This window comes from Phyllobates terribilis, unplaced genomic scaffold (assembly GCF_046119375.1).
Source record: "Phyllobates terribilis strain yellow unplaced genomic scaffold, ASM4611937v1 Scaffold_2__4_contigs__length_985480577, whole genome shotgun sequence".
NCBI lineage: Eukaryota > Metazoa > Chordata > Amphibia > Anura > Dendrobatidae > Phyllobates > Phyllobates terribilis.
Genome location: NW_027362762.1, coordinates 845,323,493 through 845,336,721, shown reverse-complemented (window position 1 = coordinate 845,336,721; position 13,229 = coordinate 845,323,493).

The following is a 13,229-nucleotide window of genomic DNA, read 5'->3' as shown; positions in this document are numbered from 1 at the left end:
CGAGTGATTAGTCCAACTCGCCAGTCTACGGAGACCTGTGACTCAAGGAGAGTGGGGCGGAAAGAAGGGGATGATCATCTTGGACTTGTCAACTTAGCCGAATGGTTCTAGGCTATCTGTTAAATGTACAAATGCTTCTCACAAAATTAGAATATCCACAAAAATGTAATTTATTTCAGTTCTTCAATACAAAAAGTGAAACTCATATATTATATAGAGTCATTAGAAACACAGTGATCTAGTTCAAGTTTTTATTTCTATTAATGTTGATTATTATGGCTTACAGCCAATGAAAACACAAAAGTCATTATCTCAGTAAATTAGAATACTTTATAACAACAGCTTAAAAAATGTTTTTTAAATCTGAAATGTTGGCCTACTGAAATGCATGTTCAGTAAATGCACTCAATACTTGGTCGGGGCTCCTTTTGCATCAATTACCGCATCAATGCGGCGTGGCATGGAGGCGATCAGCCTGTGGCACTGCTGAGGTGTTATGGAAGCCCAAGTTGCTTTGATAGCAGCCTTCAGCTCGTCTGCATTGTTGGGTCTGGTGTCTCTCATCTTCCTCTTGACAATACCCCATAGATTCTCTATGGGGTTAAGGTCAGGTGAGTTTGCTGGCCAATCAAGCACAGTGATACTGTTGTTTTTAAACCAGGTATTGGTACTTTTGGCAGTGTGGACAGGTGCTAAGTCCAGCTGGAGAATGAAATTTCCATCTCGAAAAATCTTGTCGGCAGAGGGAAGCATGAAGCGCTCTAAAATTTCCTGGTAGACGGCTGCGCTGACTTTGGTCTTGATAAAACACAGTGGACCTACACCAGCAGATGACATGGCTCCCCAAACCATCACTGATTGTGGAAACTTCACACTAGACCTCAAGCAGCTTGGATTGTGGCCTCTCCACTCTTCCTCCAGACTCTGGAACCTTGATTTCCAAATGAAATGCAAAATTTACTTTCATCTGATAACAACACCTTGGACCACTGAGCATCAGTCCTGGTCTTTGTCTCCTTGGCCCAGGTAAGACGCTTCTGGCGTTGTCTATTGGTCATGAGTGGCTTGACACAAGGAATGCGACACTTGTAGCCCATGTCCTGGATGCGTCTGTGTGGTGGCTCTTGAAGCAATGACTCCAGCAGCAGTCCACTCCTTGTGAATGTCCCCCAAATTTTTGAATGGCCTTTTCTTAACAATCCTTTCAAGGCTGCGGTTATCCTAGTTGCTTGTGCACCATTTCCTACCACACTTTTTCTTTCCACTCAACTTTCCATTAATATGCTTGGATACAGCACTCTGAACAGCCAGCCTCCTTGTGGAGGGTGTCAATGACTGCCTTCTGGACATCTGTCAAGTCAGCAGTCTTTCCCATGATTGTGGAGCCTACTGAAACAGACCTTTTTAAACGTGTAGGAAGCCTTTGCAGTAGTTTTTTTATTAATTATTTTAATTTACTGAGATAATGACTTTTGTGTTTTCATTGGCTGTAAACCATAATCATCAACATTAACAGAAATAAACAGTTGAAATAGATCACTCTGTAATGACTCTATATAATATATGAGTTTCACTTTTTGTATTGAAGAACTGAAATAAATTACATTTTTGATGATATTCTAATTTTGTGAGAAGCACCTAAATGTTTTCTCTGAAATGCTGCAGTGTTTAGAGTATAACATACTTGGCTGAAGTTACAGAGCCAATGTCTGTTTCGTGCTGCCTGTAGATCGGGCAGCATGAATAATCTGTCAGGTTCCCTTTAATTCTACATGATTGCCTGTGAACTCACTGCTTACATTGCTACTCATGCAAAATGTTTATAGGCTCATTGTATGGATTTTCAAGTAGTCCTTAAAGGGAATGTGTCATCAAAAAACAACCTATTGTTTAAATCAGGTTTTTGTGCTCAGTGTATTTCTTTATAAATGTTTGCCATTGTTTTTTTTACATGTCATCGTCTGTATTAAAAACAAACAAAAAAAATAAATCTTGCAATTTTCACACTGGCTAGAGGGGTGTTTTTAGATTTTCACTTCATATTGTTTCAGGAAATAACGCATGAATATTAGTCACAATGGTCAAACCTGGACCCTATCTGTTGTATTGAACTGTCAAATGAGTGTATGCAAAAGTCATAGTGAAGGGAGCAGGAGCAGGGTCAGGTGAGACATCACCTATTGTGGTTGGTGGATCCTGTGTTATCAGTTATGAATAGAGGTGTTACCTGGCATTGTAATCCTGCCTCTGATGATAAAGAGCCTGCTGAAAACTCTTCCTGATAGAACAGGAAGTATGAGCCCAAAAGAGTCCCACAGGCCAGAGCGAAAGTTGCAGGATCACTAATTTTTAAATACATGTAACACAAAATCCTGACTTCAAGAGAATCTGTCAGTAAGATCAACCCTCCTAAGCCGTCTATATGGGCATGTAGGTCATAGGAAGCTGAAAACAATGATACCTTGATATTTTCGATCTGATGTCTTATTCCAGAGAAATACATTTTTTCTTATATGTAAATGAGCTGTTCTAGGCTATGGGGCGGACACTGATCTGCACAAGAATCTGCCTCCAGAGCTTATTTTAGATGAAAGGGGACATTACCAGTGTGATATGTGATGGCCGCTCTCTGGCCTCCTGATCTCACTGCAGAGCTGTGTGTGATTACACCTGACACATCTGTAGGTTCCTCTCAGCTTCCATCTCATAGGCAGACAGGGTTACAATGCAGCAGAGCTGTGAGAGCTGAAAAAATGTGTTTGTAAGAAAAAAAAAGTTCAGTTATACTGTTCTGTGTTAGTTACACGTCTCACACTAGTAATTCCCCTTTTTTTATTTAAAATAATCCCTGGAGTACAGTGTCCATTTTAGGACATGATCAGATATCAAAATCAAATATCAGAATGATGTTAGTTTGAGGCTAAATACCCTGTCTGAGAAGTGATTCTGACAAGTGATCATGACAAGTGATCCTGACAAGTGATTATCCTTTCAAATCAAAGCTATGTGACACAGATTCCTTACCATTAAACTGTAGGTTCATTATTTGATTATTTAGGTAGTGATATATAATAATAATTACATAGCAAAAGTAAATTGGGAGTTTGCAGACAGTTCTTGGGTGGATGGAAGAAAAATTGACTATTGTCAAAAAGACATTTTATCATTAGACCCCTTTAAGAAATTATACAAATGTAAAGTCACTTGGAAACAGATATGTAGTAAATTAGTGCCTCCCAATTTACTTTGGCTATGTAATTTACAATGCAAATAGACAGCGTGTCTGAAACTCTTAACACGTCAGGATGACAATCAAAATGTCAGATATTAAAAGTAAAACGCCCTCGTAGTTTGTGTGCTAAATAGGCATAATTAAAAAAAAAAAATAATAATAACATTCCTAATGTGATTTGAACCATGACACTGCAGTTTCAGAGGCTGATGCCTTACCATTAAGCTATAAAGTCAAGTGATAGTAACTGGCAGCTTTTTTTGTCTTATGAGATCAACCATGAAAATACGCAGGGTGACTAAAAGTCATTGTGATTCTGATTCTGATGTTTGAAGAAAGTCACACATCAGACTCACACATCAAAATCAAACATCATTTGAATTTGGCTTGCTTGCAGTCTGTGCATAAGTCCCAATAAGTTTCAATCAGGTTTGCACTGAAAATCATATAACCAAATATAACTCTCAGGTTTCTTCTACTGAGTTAATAGCTCAGTGTTTAGTGCACTGGTTTCTGGACACAGAATTTTGGGTTCAAGTCCCATCAGCGAACAGTGACCTTTTTTCTATTATTATTACAGTTGTAAAAGTCACTTATCAAAGTCACTTGTCAGGATCACTTGTAAGTCAGGGTATTTAGCATCAAACTGACATCATTCTGATGTTTGATTTTGATATCTGATCAAGTCCTAAAATAGACACTGTACTGGAGGCAGATTCTCATGCAGATCAGTGTCCAGCCCATCAATGACTACATACATTTAAATCAAACCTGTCTGGATGTTTTTACTAATGAAATCAGTGCTCTGCCTATTCCTAAAACAAGAATAAAAATATCTGTCGTGTAGAAATCTCAGATGCCAGAGCTGAGAAATAAAGCTTTCAAGCCACATGCAGATCAGTGTAAAAGTGTATTGGAGGTGTCTCTGATGTCACCTTCCTCTCGCCAAGCTGTCAATGAAGATTAAGAGTATTGAAGAAGACTTCTGCACTCAGCAATGGTGCATTCGATTACATGTACCACTTACATTTTTGTTCAAGGATTTATATAGACACACCGCTTAATTTCATTAATAAAATCATCACAGATTATTTTTAAAGAAAATCTGTCACCAGGTTTTTGCTATGTAATCTGAGAGCACCATGATGTAGGAACAGAGACCCTGATTCCAGTGATGTGTCACTTACTGGGCTGTTCTGCTGTTTCAATACAATCAGTGTTTTATCAGCAGGAGATTATCATGACAGGACAACTGTCCCCGTGCCTCCTAGTCCAATCACTCCCCCAGCACGGATTAGCAGCTGTCACTATACAATGTACACAGAAAGCTGTGGTGTGAACAGGATTATATACAGCTCAATCACTGAGCTCTGGAGGATCTGCAGCAGAGAAAACTGTGACTCTATCACGACTGCTGCACCCAGTAAGATAAGTGATACATCGCTGGTGTCAGCCTCTCTGTCCCCACCTCATGCTTCTGTCAGATTACATAGTAAAAACTTTTCCTTTAATATGGAGAAAATTCACTAATGGACCTAATATACACTGACACTTTTAGTAAAAGTTATCTGACATGATTCTTGCACTTTTTTGCACATGAAAGGAGTCTAACATTAGAAAATACAATTTAACCTAGGGCACTGTCATTAAAAGGGTTTTCTCCGCCCCCTCAATGCTTCATGTGCAGAAAGATGAGCTCCCATTGGATATTCTAAACTAACACTGGAGATATCAGGGTGCTGAGGTAATTAAAAGGCCATTCACACTGATGTCCACCCTGTCCATCTCATCTAATACTGGAGTAATCAGTGGTGCTGAGGTAAGAAGAGGCTGCTCACACTGCTGTCCACCCTGTCTATCTAAACTAATACTGGAGATACCAGTGGTGCTAAGGAAAGGAGAGGCAGCTCTCACTGCTGTCCACTCTACCATTCTAATCTAACTGGAGATACCAGGGATGGTAAGGTAAGAAGAGGCCGCTCATACTGCTGTTCACAATGTGTATCTGATCTAATACTGGAGATACCAGTGGTTCTGAGGTAAGAAGAGGCTGCTCACACTTCTGTCCTCTATGTCTATCTGATCCAATACTGGAGATACCAGGGTTCTGATGTAAGAAGAGACTGCACACAATGCTGTCTACTCTGTCTATCTCATCTAATACTGGATATATCAGGGATAGTAAGGTAAGAAGAGGCTGCTCACACTGCTGTACACCGTGTCTATCTGATTTAATACTGGAGATACCAGGTGGCTGAGGTAAGAAGAGGCTGCTCACACTGCTGTCCAATCTAAATGCTAAGCAGATGCTGCAACCTGCAGATAGGTGACAGACAATACAAGATATAGGTTATTTCCAGGTCACAGCAGCAAAGCTTCTTACTGCACATGCTCACATGTACCTTTACTTTTAACATACTATGACAGGTTTCTTTCAATGTAATAAGATGGTGACAATTTTTATGTGATTACCTCCTTAGACAAAAGAAATGTGATTTGCTAATTAAAGGTTTTTAGAAATTTATAATTACCGTACATTTTCTTTCTCAATTATTTTCTATTCACTGGAGAATTGATTTAAAGAGATTACATTTTGCATAATATTACTTTTCTCTCTGTAATAGGTATAGAACCATGGCCCTAAGTAACTGGTGACATCTTGATGACTTGACAAATTATTGAAGTGAAAAACTATTTCCACTGTAGAATTGTGATGTATAATCAGCACATTCTGTATATTTTTAAACTTGCCAAATTTATGTCTTGTAAATGCTTCCTTTAAAGTATTTAATTAAGTTATGTAAAAGTTGCTTGCAGAGTGGTAAAGGATTTGTTATGTGGTATATGTATATGTCATATGCATTTTTGATTTTTAGGTAGTTATAGTTATAAAATCCCAAAACAGATTTTGCTCTGTTATTTTAATATTCGAGCAGTAATTGATGGACATAGAATATATAACAAAGGTCGTTAAGCTCAGTGGAGTTATAGAGATGCGAGCAAAATGTTGTTCAGAACAGATTTCTCATTAATATATATTTTTAAAGCAATGGATGTCCATTGATGAATCTACCTTATATTTTTCATATATTTCTATATTACATCTTTGTATTTTCAGAAATTTATATTTGAATCGCACACTTTTTTGCTAATATGGAATTATAACTGCCTTATCTCTCCATAGACAGAATAAGCCATATATAGCTCCAATATTTGTGGACAGCATTAGGAAGTGCAAAGTTACGCTTTCTTAAAAGGGTTGCCCACTATTCAGACAACATCTTCTCAATCCCTATGTTTTCCCTTTGTAAAATAGTAACACCTATACTCACCTCTGGTGCCGGTGCTGTTCCAGTGGTGTCGGCACTGGCTCTCCTGGGGATCACATGACATTGTTAGATCACGTGATCCCTGCAGCCAATTAGCAGCTTCTTTACTCTCCCCACCTTTGGACAAATAACATACATTCAGAGGAATTGAGAGAGCAGCAGAATTGTCACGTGATCCCAGAGAGAAGCAGTGCAGACACCGCTGGAACAGCACTGACACCGGAGGTGAGTATAACTGTTACTATTTTACAAGGAGTGAACGTACAGATTGAGAAGGGGTTTTCAGAGTAGTGTGTTACACGCACGCCGCTAGGTTCAGATAGGGGCGAGACAGGTTACATGAATTCTTTGGAATCCTGGGAGAACCATTACTCAGGGCCACCATAGACCATGTGCTGCAGCTTCTCTCAGGCACAGACACGTAGGTTTTTTCATGTGCTGACCAGACACACTTGACAAGAGTCCTCATAAATGGTAGAACAGTAGCATAATAAGAAGCCGCACAGCCAGTGCAAATTAAGTCTTATGAGCAACAGGCTCCAGTGACAAACAGTACAGTTTCCTTAGCAGCACAGCAGTTCACAGTCTTCCCAGTAGTACAGGACAGCACAGTTCTAATGCAAAGTCACATTAATGAACAAAGCATTCTTTACAGCACAGTGAGATGGAGGGGGGGGGTTCTGAGGGAGATGATTCTTGTGACATCATTTCTTCTAGTCCTTATCTTTCCGCTGACAATACTCTGCACTGCTAGTTCAGGAACTCTACCTGACCTGTGCTTAGCTTGACTCCTGACTTGAATCCTTTTCACTTGCAGGGGCGCTTCTGTCAGATGCAGAACACACACACCACCTTTCTCTTCCACTCCAGTCAGACAGTAAACAACTTCCCCACAATCCCTCTGGGGCTCTGCTAAAACACTCCCCATCTCCTGTGACTGTGTTAACCCCTCTAGTTGCTGGATGCTTCTGGAGCACAACACTTCCTGTCTCCTGTGCTTGTGTTAACCCTTCTAGTTGCTGGATGCTTTTGAAGCAACAGCACTACTTCTGCATGTCACAAGTGGACAACCTCTTTAACTTGACTTTACTGCATTTGCTTCATCCTACAATTCAACTAATTCCTACTTGTAATGGGATGTTTTTGGCTAGTAGGTACACACAGGGTTCTATATACATAAAAGTCATTTCTACAAGGAGAAAAAGGTGAAATAATATATATGCCACAGTTTCTGAGAAGTATCAATATGATGTCATTAGATATAAACTGATTTTAAGGGAATGTGTCATTAGAGAATAACCTATTGTTTAAATCAGGTTTTAATTGAAATCCCCACTCCAGTGTTTTTTTTTTTTTATTAGTGCCTTTGTTAGGTTTCATGAAGGTAGTAATATACTCACGTGTCACTATCTTCATCAGGTCCATTGTGGCACCATGTGATTTGTGACCTGCTGAATCACATAGTGGTTGCTCTGTGGAGCGGTGGTCACTTTTTGAATTTTATCAATGCAAGCTAATGAGACTCAGAGCGAAGCTAGAGAGGTTCATTTTGAGTCTGAAAAGACATTGAGAGCTTAACCACTGCTCCACACTGTGATCGGTGGGTTACACATGTGGTCACATGGTGCTGGAGTGGACTGGAACGCTGCTAAAACCCAGGAGAAGACGGCGACCGGTGAGTATGTTACTACCTTCATGACACTTAGACGCATGAAACCTAACAAAGAAAAAATCCGTGGGGTGTGTTTCTCACTGTATTGTTTTATTTTTATTTTTTCATATCATTATGTATATTTTAAAAAAAATCCAAGAACTTGCAATTTTCATATTCTAATTTTAGCTTCATGTTTTCTGTTCTGTACAGAAAACTTTTCAGCAGTTTCATTGTCATCCCAGACAGTATTACAATGTCAGGCAACAACTCTATGTATAGTATACTGTATAACACACATTCCACCATATTCTTTTTAAAACCGCACACATAGAGTCCGTTGACCTATGTTATATACATTGCTCTACATTTGAGGGTCTGATCCTATGTAGCGGACCTCCTTCAGCAGAGATGAAGGCTAGGATATTGTTGTGAAGAAGGAGAAGATTAGTCGTACATTTCACCTTTTGGATTGCAAAGTGTGACACAATGATACAAGCAGCATAAATTGACATGCTGCAGATTTCTAATCCAGCTTACGGCGTGGATATTTTTCCATGCACGTGCATAAGATTTCCTAAAGCCTCATGCAAACGATAGTATTGTGGAAAATTTTCAGCAAGTGAATACACAGTGTAAAATCTCTCTATGCGAAGACAAACAGTTTGTGCCTGTTTTTGCCTAGTTTCATGTGTTTTGCTCCTTTTTTTATTTGCACCAATTTCCTTATTCTATTTGCTTCTCTTTTTGAAGTCTATTTTATATGTGCTCAACTGTTTGCTTTCTTTTCCCTTTGGGGATGGAGTTTAGTGATTCCAAATATTTTTGGCTGATTCATCAAGTGCGACTTTTTAAAAAGTCGCAGAATTTAGCACAATTCTACTCCAGTTTCCCCCTGGCGCGCCTTTATGCATGTCTTTCCAAAGGCCCATATTTTTGGCTAATGACAGGGGGAAAAGCCCATTTTTGACTATGTGCCAAATTCATGAACCACGTGAGCCACGTTGATGAATTTAGAGCAATAGACGTCAGCAAATACCACAAGACGAAGAAAAGAAAAGTGATTTAAAAAAATAAATGCAAATGATGAATCGGAGCCTTTATGTTTTATTCTCCATTGGATGTGACTCATATCATATTGGAATACACTGGGATAGATTTATGAATCAAGTGCATTGAAAAAATGGAACAGATTGCAGATCTCATTTGTAGAAAAGCAGTAACCTAGTTGCTTACTTACATAACCTCCTCTTTTCTTTAGCTTTGATAAATCTGCACAATTATATTTTAAAAGGAAATACGACATTTACCAAAATAATTGTGTTGTTTGTACTGACTAACATAGGACTCTCACAAGGGTGCAATTTTTATAACACATTATCATTAGTGATGAGCGAGCGTGTTCTGTTAACCCTTTCGGCGAGCATGCTCGGGTGCTCACCGAGTATCTTCAGCGTGCTTGGGTGTTATGTTTGAGTCACTGTGTGTGCATTATTTGCAACTGTTTGACAGCTTTAATACATGTGAGGAATGCCTAACAAGCAGACATTCCTCACATTTATTAAAGCTGTCAAAGAGTCGCAAATCATACACACACAGTGACTCAAACATAACACTCGAGCATGCTGAAGATAATCGGAAAACACCCGAGCATGCTCATCAATCTCGATTAACGAGCATGCTCGCTCATCACTAATTATCATCAATGAGAAACCATTGTAAATATAATCTGGGAGCTATTGGAATAGCATTTCCAAAAAACAGACATTTATTCTAAGGGCATTTAACCCATTAAAGTACATACACAAAGAAATGCATGCAATCTTAACATAGCCTCCTTTACTGCATTGAACTATGTGGCTTTCAGCAGATTTTGCCAACTCTGTCGATATTGTCGAGTATTTTTCTTTTGTGTCCGGGTTTTGGATTTCATTCATGTAATAAGCAGCTCTGTCCTGGGGTTTGGTCATTACATCTAAACCTAAAGTCATGCAGATAATTCAAGCACATGTTACACGAGGATGATGTGATTTCTTATACCTTATCCTGTAAATTAAGCATTGAAATATCACTGGAAATTGCTAAAGATTGTACAATGTAAACAACCATCAACCTCTGTCATTAAAAAAGAAAAGTTTTGATTTTGAAAATAAATAAATGTATATGAATTATATTTGATATTTATTTCATTTATACTGCTCTTCTCTGCTACCCAGCTATTTCTTTGTATTCATGCCGTTGGTTTGTGCCATGAGACTTTTTGGCCGTAGTACAGATGAGAAAATAAGGCCACATTATGGTTGTGTGAATCTGCCCTACTAACAGGCAGTTCAATAATATGTACTGACCCGTACGCCATTACCTGGACTTCAATAAGTATCTCTAGTACAGACCCTAGGAATGTATTCTTATAATTGCCTTTAGTATGGCCTTATAGGTATCTGTTCTTTTACTGGCAGACATTAATTAATCCATTACTGTGCACAATAGTATGTCAATATCATATAAAAACAATGATTCAAAGTTTCTTAGTGGTTTAATAAAAAAATAATAATCATAAAAGCTTAAGGCTAAATTTTAATCCAATTCAAATGGTTCTATTAAAACCATACAACTCATCCTGCAAAATAAAAGACGATATATTCCAATACCAATGAACATATAAAGATGTTATAGTTGTCAGAATGCAAAAAACGTTGTAACGTTTATGAGTTGTATTGTCTACATAAATCGATAAAATTGCAAAAACAAACTTTTCAGGTCCAGCGTCGGCTGGATGTAAACCGTAAATGGATCTGAAACAGCACCGCTCCATTCACTCCATAGTAGCTGTGTTTGAGACCTTCAGTTTAGCTTCTATTCAATTGAATGTTTACATGGGGTCTGTCTAGAGCTGAAACATCTGATCTGTGGAGGTGTCAGACACCCACTGATATGATACTGAAGACCCATCCTTAGAACAGGTCAAAATATCATAAGGTAGTCGAACCACCTTAAGGACAAAACCTACAATAATAAGAAAAATTAGCAAATACCCCGTAGTAAATAATAGCACATTTAAATAGCAAATGGTTATAAGTTGACACTATTGCGATCAAAAGAGCGTAAAAACCATCCCACTGAGACAAGGTGTACCCAATCAGGATGGTCCCTAACTCTTGTACTTCACCTCACCATGTGTCAGCAGTAGTGATGAGCGAGCATGCTCGTTACTCGAGATTTACGAGTATGCTCGGGTGTTTTCCGAGTATCTTCAGCGTGCTCTGGTGTTATGTTTGAGTCACGCCATGCACATGATTTGCAACAGTTTTGACAGCTTTAATACATGTGAGGAATGCCTGTTTCTTAGGCATTCCTCACATGTATTAAAGTTGTCAAACAGTCGCAAATCATGTGCACAGAGTGACTCAAACATAACACCTGAGCACGCTGAAGATACTTGGCAAGCACCCGAGCATGCTCGCGGAAAAAGTTAACAGAACATACTCGCTCATCACTAGTCAGCAGACCTCAAAATAGATGGGGGGCAAAGCAGGATTCAGAACTGACTGTTTTGTACCTGCCAGTGGAAAGCTCTATAGACAAGATGCACAGCCCAGTAAGGGGAAGCCACACCTCTGTCTGTACAAAGTACAAAAACCTAAAGCAAAAGCAAAGAAATGAGCCAGAAGATATGTTGGTATAAGTGCAATGTATAGGTGCACAAACACACTGTGGCCATTTAACAGACAAAACCTAACATAAAAATAAAATGGGTAGCTCCCATTTTTTGGGCTGTGCATCTTTTCTGAAAACCAATCAGGCCTGGGTCCTGCTCTGCCCCGTCTATTTTGAGGTCTGCTGACGCATAGCGAGTTGAACAAGAGTTTGCGTCCATCCCGATTGGGTACACCTTGTCGCGGTGGGATGGCTTTTACACTCTTTTGATTAAACTAGAGTCAACTAAGCACCATATATTATTTACACGTACTTCTATTTATTTACTTAATTCTGGGTATTTGCTCATTTTGTTTAAAACTTCCTTAAGGACTTAAAATCTGCTGAAATGTTAACGTAAGTCCCCCATCCCATAGCTGGCCAGTACAAATTATAGGAATGAGATGCTCAAGACTGAGCTTATTCATGACCTTGCTGTAAACATGAAGCTACACAGCAGACATAGTGGCAATATGTATTAAATATCTTATGTTTGTTTTAATGGGAGAGGGAGGGGATTTGCACCACTTTCTGTATTTTCATACCTTTAGATAAATAAACGCTAGAAATTCGCCATGTTGGGTGCTTGATAATAAGCAGGTTTGAGCTAAAAAAGATGAAAATTACTATATGACCATGAACAAACATATATTTACCTCTCATTGCTAACTTAGAAACCTTATTTTTTTTTTTTTAAACGTACATATTATAATTTGCGTTCTAAGTGTTGCACAGAAAAATTTATGTTATTCAGCTGGCTGAAATGTATGAAACATAAAGACATCACCCCAAAACACTGTTAATAATCTATGGGATTTCATGGTATCATGTTTTTAACTGATTTAAGTAAATTGGTTGAGCAGACATTTCCATCCTTTTCTCTGTGTTGTGGATGGAACCAGAAAGTATAGTCCCTTGGTCTAACAGTGACCTGGTTAATGCCAAACCGGGACCTGTGGGGGATTGCTGGGCTGAAGCAATTTTTTTAAAACCCTTTCAGTCCTTTTATGCACGAATTCATAAAAAGCTGGGAGGGCTGGAAAACCCCTTTAATTTATGCTTCTGCATGGGGAGAAAGTCAATAATGTTTTTATTTTAGCAATGAAAATATTTGACATAAGAAGATAGTTTTTGGCTTTATGTCTTTGGTTCATTTTGAGTTTAGGAGTAACTATTTTATTTATTTTAATAATTCCATGAGAATCTATAGTAAAAACAAAAGTATTCTGATATCATTGGATTACAAAACACCAAATTACAAATTAGGCCCCAGGATGTTTAAAAGAAACCATCAGTCAGTTTATTGAGTAGCAGGTTTCTG